This window comes from Oncorhynchus kisutch, unplaced genomic scaffold (assembly GCF_002021735.2).
Source record: "Oncorhynchus kisutch isolate 150728-3 unplaced genomic scaffold, Okis_V2 Okis07a-Okis12b_hom, whole genome shotgun sequence".
Classification (NCBI taxonomy): Eukaryota; Metazoa; Chordata; class Actinopteri; order Salmoniformes; family Salmonidae; genus Oncorhynchus; species Oncorhynchus kisutch.
The window spans coordinates 9782530-9797390 of record NW_022261984.1 but is presented as its reverse complement, the minus strand read 5'-3'; the positions used below and the strand labels follow the sequence as shown (position 1 = coordinate 9797390).

The 14861-nt window shown below is 44.3% G+C and overlaps 2 non-coding genes across 2 annotated transcripts; both read right to left on the bottom strand.

Annotated features, from left to right (window-relative positions):
• Positions 1-6930: 6930 nt before the first annotated feature.
• trnai-aau (transfer RNA isoleucine (anticodon AAU)) lies at positions 6931-7004 on the bottom strand. Its single transcript has one exon. It is a non-coding gene; the product is annotated as a tRNA-Ile (tRNA).
• A 6964-nt stretch (positions 7005-13968) lies between these two features.
• trnai-aau (transfer RNA isoleucine (anticodon AAU)) lies at positions 13969-14042 on the bottom strand. Its single transcript has one exon. It is a non-coding gene; the product is annotated as a tRNA-Ile (tRNA).
• Between the last annotated feature and the right edge of the window lie 819 nt (positions 14043-14861).

Below are 14861 nucleotides of genomic sequence, written 5' to 3'. Positions count from 1 at the left end.
CCTCACCAATAGTTAAAACTACTCTCTCACCAACAGTTAAAACTCCCTCACCAACAGTTAAAACTACTCCCTCACCAACAGTCAAAACTACTCTCTCACCAAAAGTTAAAACTCCCTCACCAACAGTTAAAACTCCCTCACCAACAGTCAAAACGACTCCCTCACCAACAGTTAAAACTCCCTCACCAACAGTTAAAACTCCCTCACCAACAGTTAAAACTACTCCCTCACCAACAGTTAAAACTCCCTCACCAACAGTCAAAACTACTCTCTCACCAACAGTTAAAACTCCCTCACCAACAGTCAAAACTACTCCCCCACCAACAGTCAAAACTACTCCCTCACCAACAGTCCAAACTGCTCCCCCACCAACAGTTAAAACTCCCTCACAAACAGTTAGAACTCCCTCACCATCAGTTAAAACTCCCTCACCAACAGTTAAAACTACTCTCTCACCAACAGTTAAAACGACTCCCTCACCAACAGTTAAAACTACTCCCCACCAACAGTTAAAACTCCCTCACCATCAGTTAAAACTCCCTCACCAACAGTCAAAACTACTCCCCCACCAACAGTCAAAACTACTCCCTCACCAACAGTCAAAACTGCTCCCCCACCAACAGTTAAAACGCCCTCACAAACAGTTAGAACTCCCTCACCATCAGTTAAAACTCCCTCACCAACAGTTAAAACTACTCTCTCACCAACAGTTAAAACTACTCCCTCACCAACAGTTAAAACTACTCCCTCACCAACAGTTAAAACTACTCCCCACCAACAGTTAAAACTCCCTCACCATCAGTTAAAACTCCCTCACCAACAGTTAAAACTCCCTCACCAACAGTTAAAACTACTCTCTCACCAACAGTTAAAACTCTCTCACCAACAGTTAAAACTCCCTCACCAACAGTTAAAACTCCCTCACCATCAGTTAAAACTCTCTCACCAACAGTTAAAACTACTCCCTCACCAACAGTTAGAACTACTCCCTCACCAACAGTTAAAACTACTCCCTCACCAACAGTTAGAACTCCCTCACCAACAGTTAAAACTCCCCCACCAACAGTTAAAACTCCCTCACCAACAGTTTAAAACTCCCTCACCAACAGTTAAAACGACTCCCTCACCATCAGTTAAAACTCCCTCACCAACAGTCAAAACTACTCTCTCACCAACAGTTAAAACGACTCCCTCACCAACAGTCAAAACTCCCTCACCAACAGTTAAAACTCCCTCACCAACAGTTAAAACTCCCTCACCAACAGTCAAAACTACTCTCTCACCAACAGTTAAAACGACTCCCTCACCAACAGTCAAAACTCCCTCACCAACAGTTAAAACTCCCTCACCAACAGTTAAAACTCCCTCACCAACAGTTAAAACGACTCCCTCACCATCAGTTAAAACTCCCTCACCAACAGTCAAAACTACTCTCTCACCAACAGTTAAAACGACTCCCTCACCAACAGTCAAAACTCCCTCACCAACAGTTAGAACTCCCTCACCAACAGTTAAAACTCCCCCACCAACAGTTAAAACTCCCTCACCAACAGTTAAAACTCCCTCACCAACAGTTAAAACGACTCCCTCACCATCAGTTAAAACTCCCTCACCAACAGTCAAAACTACTCTCTCACCAACAGTTAAAACGACTCCCTCACCAACAGTCAAAACTCCCTCACCAACAGTTAAAACTCCCTCACCAACAGTTAAAACTCCCTCACCAACAGTCAAAACTACTCTCTCACCAACAGTTAAAACGACTCCCTCACCAACAGTCAAAACTCCCTCACCAACAGTTAAAACTCCCTCACCAACAGTTAAAACTCCCTCACCAACAGTTTAAAACGACTCCCTCACCATCAGTTAAAACTCCCTCACCAACAGTCAAAACTACTCTCTCACCAACAGTTAAAACGACTCCCTCACCAACAGTCAAAACTCCCTCACCAACAGTTAAAACTCCCTCACCAACAGTTAAAACTCCCTCACCAACAGTCAAAACTACTCTCTCACCAACAGTTAAAACGACTCCCTCACCAACAGTCAAAACTCCCTCACCAAAAGTTAAAACTCCCTCACCAACAGTTAAAACTCCCTCACCATCAGTTAAAACTACTCTCTCACCAACAGTTAAAACTCCCTCACCAACAGTCAAAACTACTCTCTCACCAACAGTTAAAACGACTCCCTCACCAACAGTCAAAACTCCCTCACCAACAGTTAAAACTCCCTCACCAACAGTTAAAACTCCCTCACCAACAGTCAAAACTACTCTCTCACCAACAGTTAAAACGACTCCCTCACCAACAGTTAAAACTCCCTCACCAACAGTTAAAACTCCCTCACCATCAGTTAAAACTCCCTCACCAACAGTTAAAACTCCCTCACCAACAGTTAAAACTCCCTCACCATCAGTTAAAACTCCCTCACCAACAGTTAAAACTCCCTCACCAACAGTTAAAACGACTCCCTCACCAACAGTCAAAACTCCCTCACCAACAGTTAAAACTCCCTCACCATCAGTTAAAACTACTCCCTCACCAACAGTTAAAACTCCCTCACCAACAGTCAAAACTCCCTCACCAACAGTCAAAACTCCCTCACCATCAGTTTGTTATACAGTCAGTGACAATAGCACATTGGTGTAACACACAAGATGCTATACGTATTATTATTTATTCTGAGTATTTTGTAACTTGTATATTACACTAGGCTAAACTACACTCAATGGATTTTGTAACAAGATACATTCGAGAGCTGTAATTTAGATTTTGTAAATATGTAATAATGCAGAGTATTATTCTATTGAGGATGCTGAGTATTATTCTAATGAATATGCTGAGTATTATTCTAATGATCATGCAGATTATTATTCTAATGAGGATGCAGAGTATTATTCTAATGCTCATGCAGAGTATTATTCTAATGAGCATGCAGAGTACTATTCTAATGAAGATGCTGAGTACTATTCTAATGAAGATGCTGAGTATTATTCTAATGAGCACACAGAGTATTATTCTAATGAAGATGCTGAGTACTATTCTAATGAAGATGCTGAGTATTATTCTAATGAGCATGCAGAGTACTATTCTAATGAAGATGCTGAGTATTATTCTAATGAGGATGCAGAGTATTATTCTAATGAGGGTGCAGAGTATTATTCTAATGAATATGCTGAGTATTATTCTAATGAGGATGCAGAGTATTATTCTAATGCTCATGCAGAGTATTATTCTAATGAGGATGCAGAGTATTATTCTAATGCTCATGCAGAGTATTATTCTAATGAGGATGCAGAGTATTATTCTAATGAGCACACAGAGTATTATTCTAATGAGGATGCTGAGTATTATTCTAATGAGGATGCAGAGTATTATTCTAATGAGGGTGCCGAGTATTATCTGCCCCGAAACAAGGCCAATAATAATACCCAGTGTGCTTTGCAGTTCATTTTGGTAGGTTCCTTTTCCCATAGACGCGAGGAAAATAGACTTGCTCCCGAAGTTGAAGTGCGTGATGCTTTTGACAGCGTCGAAACTCACAGCCCGTCTGTTTTCTGTCATTTGTTCCAACTAAGGTAGATAAACAACAACATATCAGTCCCAGTAAGACGTTTCTGTGTCCGTAACATTCGTTCTAACTAAGGAAGATAAACAACAACATATCAGTCCCAGTAAGACGTTTCTGTGTCCGTAACATTCGTTCTAACTAAGGAAGATAAACAACAACATATCAGTCCCAGTAAGATGTTTCTATGTCCGTAACATTCATTCAAACTAAGGTAGATAAACAACAACATATCAGTCCCAGTAAGACGTTTCTGTGTCCGTAACATTCGTTCTAACTAAGGAAGATAAACAACAACATATCAGTCCCAGTAAGACGTTTCTGTGTCCGTAACATTCGTTCTAACTAAGGAAGATAAACAACAACATATCAGTCCCAGTAAGATGTTTCTGTGTCCGTAACATTCATTCAAACTAAGGTAGATAAACAACAACATATCAGTCCCAGTAAGACGTTTCTGTGTCCGTAACATTCGTTCTAACTAAGGAAGATAAACAACAACATATCAGTCCCAGTAAGACGTTTCTGTGTCCGTAACATTCGTTCTAACTAAGGAAGATAAACAACAACATATCAGTCCCAGTAAGATGTTTCTATGTCCGTAACATTCATTCAAACTAAGGTAGATAAACAACAACATATCAGTCCCAGTAAGACGTTTCTGTGTCCGTAACATTCGTTCTAACTAAGGTAGATAAACAACAACATATCAGTCCCAGTAAGACGTTTCTGTCTGGAAACCACAGAGGAGACTGGACTGGACTGGAAACCACAGAGGAGACTGGACTGGACTGGAAACCACAGAGGAGACTGGACTGGACTGGAAACCACAGAGGAGACTGGACTGGACTGGAAACCACAGAGGAGACTGGACTGGACTGGAAACCACAGAGGAGGAGGAGGAGGAGCTTATCCTCCTATCGCTCCTCCCACCAGTCTCTCTGACACACACTCACACTGTTCACAGTCTGTCCAAGTGAGGCTCTATAGCTGCTCTGAGACCCCCGATGTCCTGAGTGCCAGAGAGATGGCAGATGGACCAGTGCTCTTTTACAGCCCCTATGTGTGTGTGTGTTCATACACTGTGTATGTGTGCGTGTCCACTCCTCACTCTGTGTGTGTGTGTGTGTGTGTGTGTGTGTGTGTGTGTGTGTGTGTGTGTGTGTGTGTGTGTGTGTGTGTGTGTGTGTGTGTGTTAGAGAGTGTGTGTGTGTGTGTGTCAGCCCCTTGCCGTGCTCTGCCAAAGTGGGCATCTGGTGTGTGGACTATCACAGGGGAGAGAGAGGACCACAAAAAGAGAAGTCACCCCATCGGCCATCTCTCTCTCCTATCTCCCTCTCTCCCTTTCCATTTCTCTCTCTCTCTCTCTCTCTCTCTGTCTCTCTCTCTCTCTCCTTCTATCTATTTACCCTCCTCTTTCTCTTTTCCCTCTTCCTCTGTCTCTCTCTGTCGCTCTCAGCTCTCTGAGAGCCAAACCTCAGTTAATCCCAATGAGAGTTACAGACTGTTCTTAGTGTCTAGAGACAGAGGGTCCATCCAGCTGTGTTAGTTTGCTTGTGACGTAGGTAGATAACCTGATCTACTGGCAGGTGTCCACCAAACAACCGCCCCCTCTCACTAACCAACTGGCCACACACACAGACACAGACACACAGACACACAGACACAGACACACAGACACACAGACACAGACACACAGACACAGACACAGACACAGACACAGACACAGACACAGACACACACACAGACACACACACACACACACACACACACACACACACACACACACACACACACACGCACACACACACACACACACACACACACACACACACACACACACACACACACACACACACACACACACAGACACAAACACACACACACACAGACACACACACACAGACACACACAGACACACACACACACACACACACATGGTGCCGTTGGCAGGAAGCGTAGTGGGAGTGACCTTTATTCTGCCCCTCCATTGGGGGTCTGGACTACTTCCAGGTCGCCGAGGGGTCAAACTGGTTCTGGGGCCAGGGAGGGACGCAGGTGCTGGAGCACGACACTGGACAGCTGGGTACAATGTAGTAACAGACCGAGAGAGAGAGAGAGAAACCTCCCTCCACATATACACTCAAACTCACAATACACGTCCCCCTTCCATTGAAAACATCAGAATATCTCAGGTCTGATCTGCACCAGTCAACACCAGTCTCTCTCATTCTCTCTCTCTGCCTGCCAGACCCAGGAGGTGGAAACACCAGTCTCTCTCATTCTCTCTCTCTGCCTGCCAGACCCAGGAGGTGGAAACACCAGTCTCTCTCTCTCTGCCTGCCAGACCCAGGAGGTGGAAACACCAGTCTCTCTCTCTCTGCCTGCCAGACCCAGGAGGTGGAAACACCGGGGCCTGGTCCTCCAATACAGAAGAATGTCTGAGGTAAGGTTTTGATTATCACTAAACCTTGTGTGTTAACGGCTGTCCTTTGCCATGAAATTGCACTCTTATAAATGCCAGTTTCCCCTCAACTTTACAGCCTGACAGACACACACACACACACACACACACACACACACACACACACACACACACACACACACACACACACACACACACACACACACACACACACACACTCTCTACGGCCTGGCGGAATAATCCTGTCCAAAGCACAGAATGTGTTTCAGACAACAGAACACTGTGTTAATAATAGACTCACAGCTTTCGTCCCAAATGGTATCCTATGCCCTATATAGTGAACTACTGTTGACCAGGGCCCAATGCCCTATATAGTGAACTACTGTTGACCAGAGCCCTATTGTGAGTCGGGTGCCATTTGGGACGAACAGACACGGTCTGGCCAGGAGAAAAGCAAAGCAACAAGTTATTTTCAAATATACTGCAGCCAAACTGCACATACCTGAAGAGTAGGATGTGTGTGTGTGTGTGTGTGTGTGTGTGTGTGTGTGTGTGTGTGTGTGTGTGTGTGTGTGTGTGTGTGTGTGTGTGTGTGTGTGTGTGTGTGTGTGTGTGTGTGTGTGTGTGTGTGTGTGTGTGTATGTATGTGTGTAAATAATGAATGAATTAAATGATTGATGGACCCATCTATCTGTTTCTTCACCATTCTGTCTCTCTGTCTCTTAGTCCATGAAGTCCCTGTCCTCCTTCCTTCCTTGTACAATAAAAAACGAATGAAAACTCCTACAATTAAAAAAAAACTCCTACATTAAAATGTCACTCCACAATAACAATCGACAACTCATACTACTAATTTAAAATGCACATTGTAAACCCCAATCAATGGAGTTATGAGACACTGTAGACATAAACAGTAAAGTAGAAACAAAATCTCCTGGCCAGTACGGGTATCGAACCCGCGACCTTCGCGTTATTAGCACGACGCTCTAACCAACTGAGCTAACCGGCCTTAGATCATGCTCAGCCAACTGAAGAGGGTTACACCCATATATGGGTGTGGATAATATACAATGTCTACATTCTACCATTAGAGGGCAGAGAACGTAAACAAATCCAGCCCAGTTCCCCACAGCCATTTCTGTATATCTTATTTGAACTTTTCTGCTGCTGTTGAGACACGGTTCGATCCCTCCTTGGGCACTACTTGATTGAGTAAATAAAACACTAAACAATCACAATACAGTAACTACGACAACCATCACAATACAGTAACTATGACTAATCAACCACAATACAGTAGCTATGACTAAACAATCAAATTACAGTAACTATGACTAAACAATCACAACACAGTAACTATGACTAAACAATCAAATTACAGTAACTATGACTAAACAATCACAATACAGTAACTATGACTAAACAATCAAATTACAGTAACTATGACTAAACAATCACAATACAGTAACTATGACTAAACAATCAAATTACAGTAACTATGACTAAACAACCACAGTACAGTAGCTATGACTAAACAATCAAATTACAGTAACTATGACTAAACAATCACAACACAGTAACTATGACTAAACAATCAAATTACAGTAACTATGACTAAACAATCACAATACAGTAACTATGACTAAACAATCAAATTACAGTAACTATGACTAAACAATCACAACACAGTAACTATGACTAAACAATCAAATTACAGTAACTATGACTAAACAATCACAACACAGTAACTATGACTAAACAATCAAATTACAGTAACTATGACTAAACAATCACAACACAGTAACTATGACTAAACAATCAAATTACAGTAACTATGACTAAACAATCACAACACAGTAACTATGACTAAACAATCAAATTACAGTAACTATGACTAAACAATCACAACACAGTAACTATGACTAAACAATCAAATTACAGTAACTATGACTAAACAATCACAATACAGTAACTATGACTAAACAATCAAATTACAGTAACTATGACTAAACAACCACAGTACAGTAGCTATGACTAAACAATCAAATTACAGTAACTATGACTAAACAATCACAACACAGTAACTATGACTAAACAATCAAATTACAGTAACTATGACTAAACAATCACAATACAGTAACTATGACTAAACAATCAAATTACAGTAACTATGACTAAACAATCACAACACAGTAACTATGACTAAACAATCAAATTACAGTAACTATGACTAAACAATCACAACACAGTAACTATGACTAAACAATCAAATTACAGTAACTATGACTAAACAATCACAACACAGTAACTATGACTAAACAATCAAATTACAGTAACTATGACTAAACAATCACAACACAGTAACTATGACTAAACAATCAAATTGCAGTAACTATGACTAAACAATCACAACACAGTAACTATGACTAAACAATCAAATTACAGTAACTATGACTAAACAATCACAACACAGTAACTATGACTAAACAATCAAATTACAGTAACTATGACTAAACAATCACAACACAGTAACTATGACTAAACAATCACAATACAGTAACTATTACTAAATAATCACAATACACTAACTATGACTAAATAATAACAACACAGTAACTATGACTAAATAATAACAACACAGTAACTATGACTATACAAACACAATACAGTAACTACGACTAAACAATCATAATACAGTAACTAAACAATCACAATACAGTAACTATGACTAAACAACCACAATACAGTAACTATGACTAAACAACCACAATACAGTAACTATGACTAAACAATCACAACAATTGGTCACTCTATTATGTATTATTACAGCAGCCTAGTGGTTAGAGAGGCAGGTAGTCTAGTGGTTAGAGAGGCAGGTAGCCTAGTGGTTAGAGAGGCAGGTAGTCTAGTGGTTAGAGAGGCAGGTAGCCTAGTGGTTAGAGAGGCAGGTAGCCTAGTGGTTAGAGAGGCAGGTAGTCTAGTGGTTAGAGAGACAGGTAGCCTAGTGGTTAGAGAGGCAGGTAGCCTAGTGGTTAGAGAGGCAGGTAGCCTAGTGGTTAGAGAGGCAGGTAGCCTAGTGGTTAGAGAGGCAGGTAGCCTAGTGGTTAGAGAGGGAGGTAGCCTAGTGGTTAGAGAGGCAGGTAGCCTAGTGGTTAGAGAGGCAGGTAGTCTAGTGGTTAGAGAGGCAGGTAGCCTAGTGGTTAGAGAGGCAGGTAGTCTAGTGGTTAGAGAGGCAGGTAGCCTAGTGATTAGAGGGGCAGGCAGCCTAGTGGTTAGAGAGACAGGTAGCCTAGTGGTTAGAGAGACAGGTAGCCTAGTGGTTAGAGAGGCAGGTAGCCTAGTGGTTAGAGAGGCAGGTAGCCTAGTGGTTAGAGAGGCAGGTAGCCTAGTGGTTAGAGAGGCAGGTAGTCTAGTGGTTAGAGAGGCAGGAAGCCTAGTGGTTAGAGAGACAGGTAGTCTAGTGGTTAGAGAGACAGGTAGCCTAGTGGTTAGAGAGACAGGTAGCCTAGTGGTTAGAGGGGCGGGCAGCCTAGTGGTTAGAGAGACAAGTAGCCTAGTGGTTAGAGAGACAGGTAGCCTAGTGGTTAGAGAGACAGGTAGCCTAGTGGTTAGAGAGACAGGTAGCCTAGTGGTTAGAGAGGCAGGTAGTCTAGTGGTTGGAGAGACAGGCAGCCTAGTGGTTAGAGAGGCAGGTAGCCTAGTGGTTAGAGGAGCGGGCAGCCTAGTGGTTAGAGGGGCAGGCAGCCTAGTGGTTAGAGAGACAGGTAGTCTAGTGGTTAGAGAGGCAGGCAGCCTAGTGGTTAGAGGGGCGGGCAGCCTAGTGGTTAGAGGGGCAGGTAGCCTAGTGGTTAGAGGGGAAGGCTGCCTAGTGGTTAGAGGGGAAGGCAGCCTAGTGGTTAGAGGGGCAGGCAGCCTAGTGGTTAGAGGCGCAGGCAGCCTAGTGGTTAGAGGGGCAGGCAGCCTAGTGGTTAGAGGGGAAGGCAGCCTAGTGGTTAGAGGGGCAGGCAGCCTAGTGGTTAGAGGGGCAGGCAGCCTAGTGGTTAGAGGGGAAGGCAGCCTAGTGGTTATAGGGGCAGGCAGCCTAGTGGTTAGAGGGGCAGGCAGCCTAGTGGTTAGAGGGGCAGGCAGCCTAGTGGTTAGAGGGGCAGGCAGCCTAGTGGTTAGAGGGGCGGGCAGCCTAGTGGTTAGAGAGACAGGCAGCCTAGTGGTTAGAGGGGCAGGTAGCCTAGTGGTTAGAGAGGCGGGTAGCCTAGTGGTTAGAGAGGCAGGCAGCCTAGTGGTTGGAGGGGCAGGTAGCCTAGTGGTTAGAGGGGCAGGTAGCCTAGTGGTTAGAGTTAGTGGTTAGAGGGGCAGGCAGCCTAGTGGTTGGAGGGGCAGGTAGCCTAGAGGTTAGAGTTGCAGGTAGCCTAGTGGTTAGAGGGGCAGGAAGCCTAGTGGTTAGAGGGGCGGGCAGCCTAGTGGTTAGAGGGGCAGGCAGCCTAGTGGTTAGAGAGACAGGTAGCCTAGTGGTTAGAGAGGCAGGTAGTCTAGTGGTTAGAGAGGCAGGTTGCCTAGTGGTTAGAGACACAGGTAGCCTAGTGGTTAGAGACACAGGTAGCCTAGTGGTTAGAGTTAGTGGTTAGAGAGGCAGGTAGCCTAGTGGTTAGAGGGGCAGGTAGCCTAGTGGTTAGAGGGGCAGGCAGCCTAGTGGTTAGAGAGACAGGCAGCCTAGTGGTTAGAGAGGCAGGTAGCCTAGTGGTTAGAGGGCCAGGTAGCCTAGTGGTTAGAGAGGCAGGTAGCCTAGTGGTTAGAGGGGCAGGTAGCCTAGTGGTTAGAGGGGCAGGTAGCCTAGTGGTTAGAGGGGCAGGTAGCCTAGTGGTTAGAGGGGCAGGTAGCCTAGAGGTTAGAGTTGCAGGTAGCCTAGTGGTTAGAGGGGCAGGAAGCCTAGTGGTTAGAGGGGCGGGCAGCCTAGTGGTTAGAGGGGCAGGCAGCCTAGTGGTTAGAGAGACAGGTAGCCTAGTGGTTAGAGAGGCAGGTAGTCTAGTGGTTAGAGAGGCAGGTTGCCTAGTGGTTAGAGACACAGGTAGCCTAGTGGTTAGAGACACAGGTAGCCTAGTGGTTAGAGTTAGTGGTTAGAGAGGCAGGTAGCCTAGTGGTTAGAGGGGCAGGTAGCCTAGTGGTTAGAGGGGCAGGCAGCCTAGTGGTTAGAGAGACAGGCAGCCTAGTGGTTAGAGAGGCAGGTAGCCTAGTGGTTAGAGGGCCAGGTAGCCTAGTGGTTAGAGAGGCAGGTAGCCTAGTGGTTAGAGGGGCAGGTAGCCTAGTGGTTAGAGGGGCAGGTAGCCTAGTGGTTAGAGGGGCAGGTAGCCTAGTGGTTAGAGGGGCAGGTAGCCTAGTGGTTGGAGGGGCAGGTAGCCTAGTGGTTAGAGGGGCAGGTAGCCTAGTGGTTAGAGTTAGTGGTTAGAGGGGCAGGTAGCCTAGTGGTTAGAGGGGCAGGTAGCCTAGTGGTTAGAGTGGCAGGTAGCCTAGTGGTTAGAGGGGCGGGTAGCCTAGTGGTTGGAGGGTATTTTCCTTCAAGAAAATGGAGGATATGTAAAATAAACAAATTATTAAAATGTATTTACATTGGGTCTAATGTGTGAGTCATGTTTATTGTTTGCGTGTGTGTGAATCATGTTTATTGTGTGGGAGAGCGAGAGAGAATGTGTACGTATGTAGTATTTCATGTTTTCCTTGTCAGCCCCCATCTCACCTAACCGTGCCCTCTCCTCCACCTGTGAGTAAACACAACTGCACATGTCCACTGTGGGAAATGGATAACATCTGTAGGCCTAAATATCTCCAATCATAAAATAACAAGGAGCATATATATCTAATAAACAACAAATAACAATATATTGATATATTTACATACTAATGTGTGTGTGTGTGTGGTTTACGTCTTCTTGTTAGCCACCCATCTCCACTTTTCTGCGGCATAAATATCTGAGCCTGGAGCTCCCTCCAGGTCATCTCCCTCCAGGTCATCTCCCTCCAGGTCATCTCCCTCCAGGTCATCTCCCTCCAGGTCATCTCCCCTCCAGGTCATCTCTCTCCAGGTCATCTCCCCTCCAGGTCATCTCCCCTCCAGGTCATCTCCCTCCAGGTCATCTCCCTCCAGGTCATCCCCCTCCAGGTCATCTCCCTCCAGGTCATCTCCCTCCAGGTCATCTCCCTCCAGGTCAGCTCCCTCCAGGTCATCTCCCCTCCAGGTCATCTCCCTCCAGGTCATCTCCCTCCAGGTCATCTCTCTCTCCATTCTTTGGCCTTGATTGCCTGATGATTCACCCTGAAATGCACATACGTTCCTTGTGGAGAACAAACGTTTAGTTTGGCCTGAGCGATGTGGACGGGGAGCCAGGGAATGGCCTTGGTACATAAAAACTTTTGCAAGACAAACATATTTGCCTGCTACTCCTGGGAACTCTGTACATCAGTGAGGGCTGTTGGGGCTCTGTACATTAGTGAGGGCTGTTGGGGACCTGTACATTAGTGAGGGCTGTTGGGGACCTGTACATTAGTGAGGGCTGTTGGGGACCTGTATATTAGTGAGGGCTGTTGGAACCCTGTACATTAGTGAGGGCTGTTGGGGACCTGTACATTAGTGAGGGCTGTTGGGAACCCTGTACATCAGTGAGGGCTGTTGGGGACCTGTACATCAGTGAGGGCTGTTGGGGACCTGTATATTAGTGAGGGCTGTTGGAACCCTGTACATTAGTGAGGGCTGTTGGGGACCTGTACATTAGTGAGGGCTGTTGGAACCCTGTTCATCAGTGAGGGCTGTTGGGGCTCTGTACATTAGTGAGGGCTGTTGGGGCTCTGTACATTAGTGATGGCTGTTGGGGCTCTGTACATTAGTGAGGGCTGTTGGGAACCCTGTACATCAGTGAGGGCTGTTGGGGCTCTGTACATCAGTGAGGGCTGTTGGGGCTCTGTACATCAGTGAGGGCTGTTGGGGACCTGTACATCAGTGAGGGCTGTTGGGGCTCTGTACATTAGTGAGGGCTGTTGGGGCCCTGTACATCAGTGAGGGCTGTTGGGGCTCTGTACATCAGTGAGGGCTGTTGGGGCCCTATTTCAACTCCAGATGACATAACCTAGCTCGCAGAGACAGCATGTTAACTATGAAAGTATCGATCCAGCAACAATGTCAAGGTCAAAAACGAAAGGAACTATGTTAAACCAAGCTGACTTCGTAAGATAAGTCAACTTGGACTGAAATAATGAACAGGCTGAACATACATTTCTGTGACTGTCTAGGTAACTTTAGCTTGTCATTCCTGTTTACAGAGTGTTAGTCCCCACGAGAGCAAATGCTATTTCTATGGGGTTTAGGGTTCAAGTTAGAATTAGGTTTAGGGTTAGGTTTTTGGTTTAGGGTTAAGGTTAGGTTTTTGGTTTCGGGTTAAGGTTATGTTTTTGGTTTAGGGTTAAGGTTAGAGTTAGAGTAAGGTTAAAAGAGAAAAGGTTAGGTTAAGTGTTAAGGTTAGGTTTTTGGTTTAGGGTTAAGGTTAAGGTTAGAGTAAGGTTAAAAGAGAACAGGTTAGGTTTAGTGGTTATGCAAAATAGGATTTTAAATGGGATTGAATTGTGTGTTCCCACAAGGTTAGCTGTACAAGACTGTGTGTGTGTGTGTGTGTGTGTGTGTGTGTGTGTGTGTGTGTGTGTGTGTGTAAATAATGAATGAATCAAATGATTGATGGACCCGTCTATCTGTTTCTTCACCATTCTGTCTCTCTGTCTCTTAGTCCATGAAGTCCCTGACCTCCTTCCTTCCTTGTATAATAAAAGACCAATGAAAACTCCTATAATTAAAAAAAAAACTCCTACAATAAAATGTCACTCCACAATAACAATCGAATCATTCCACTAATTTAAAATGCATATGGTAGAACCCAATCAATAGAGTTATGAGACACTGTAGACATTCATAGTAAAAAATAAAAATAAAATTCTGCTGGCCAGTACAGGTATCGAACCCGCGACCTTCGCGTTATTAGCACGACGCTCTAACCAACTGAGCTATCCGGCCTTTAGATAACGTTCACTCTACGGAACAGGGATACACCCATATATGGGTCTGGAAGTGGTCGCTCATCTACAATGTCTACGTTCTACCATTAGAGGGCAGAAAAGGTCAACAAATCCAGCCCAGTTCCAAGGACTCCCTTCTACACTGTCAATGATCAACACTATGGCTGTATCTCTTTCTCTGTAGTTCCCTTCTACACTGTCAATGATCAACACTATGGCTGTATCTCTTTCTCTGTAGTTCCCTTCTACACTGTCAATGATCAACACTATGGCTGTATCTCTTTCTCTGTAGTTGTAGTTGACTGTCAGTCCTGTACATCTGAACCTGAATACATACTGTGTTGTAAACACCCCTCTCCATAGTCCAATTTCGGATTCTCATGATAATAACAACACTTCATAGTGATCATTGATTTAACAGAATAAATGACTGTGACCTGTCAGTGAATGAAATATAATGAAGCATTTCACACCCTCACTCTGTGACCAAGGAGTCTCCTCTCCTCACATAGACCCCCTACAGAGGAAAGACAGGCGAGGGGAAGGAAAAGGAGAGAGAGACAGACAGACTTTTTCGTCTTTCTTTAAATGAGCCAACCTCATTGTACGTTAACCATTTGCAACACAGCATATATACATCATGACATTTGAAATGTCTTTATTATTTTTTGGAACTTCTGTGAGTGTGATGTTGACTGTTAATTTGTATTGTTTATTTCACTTTTGTATATTATCTATAGTATATAGATATATATATTGTCTACCTCACTTGCATAACATATGTTTACCATGCCAATAAAGCCCTTAAATGAATTGA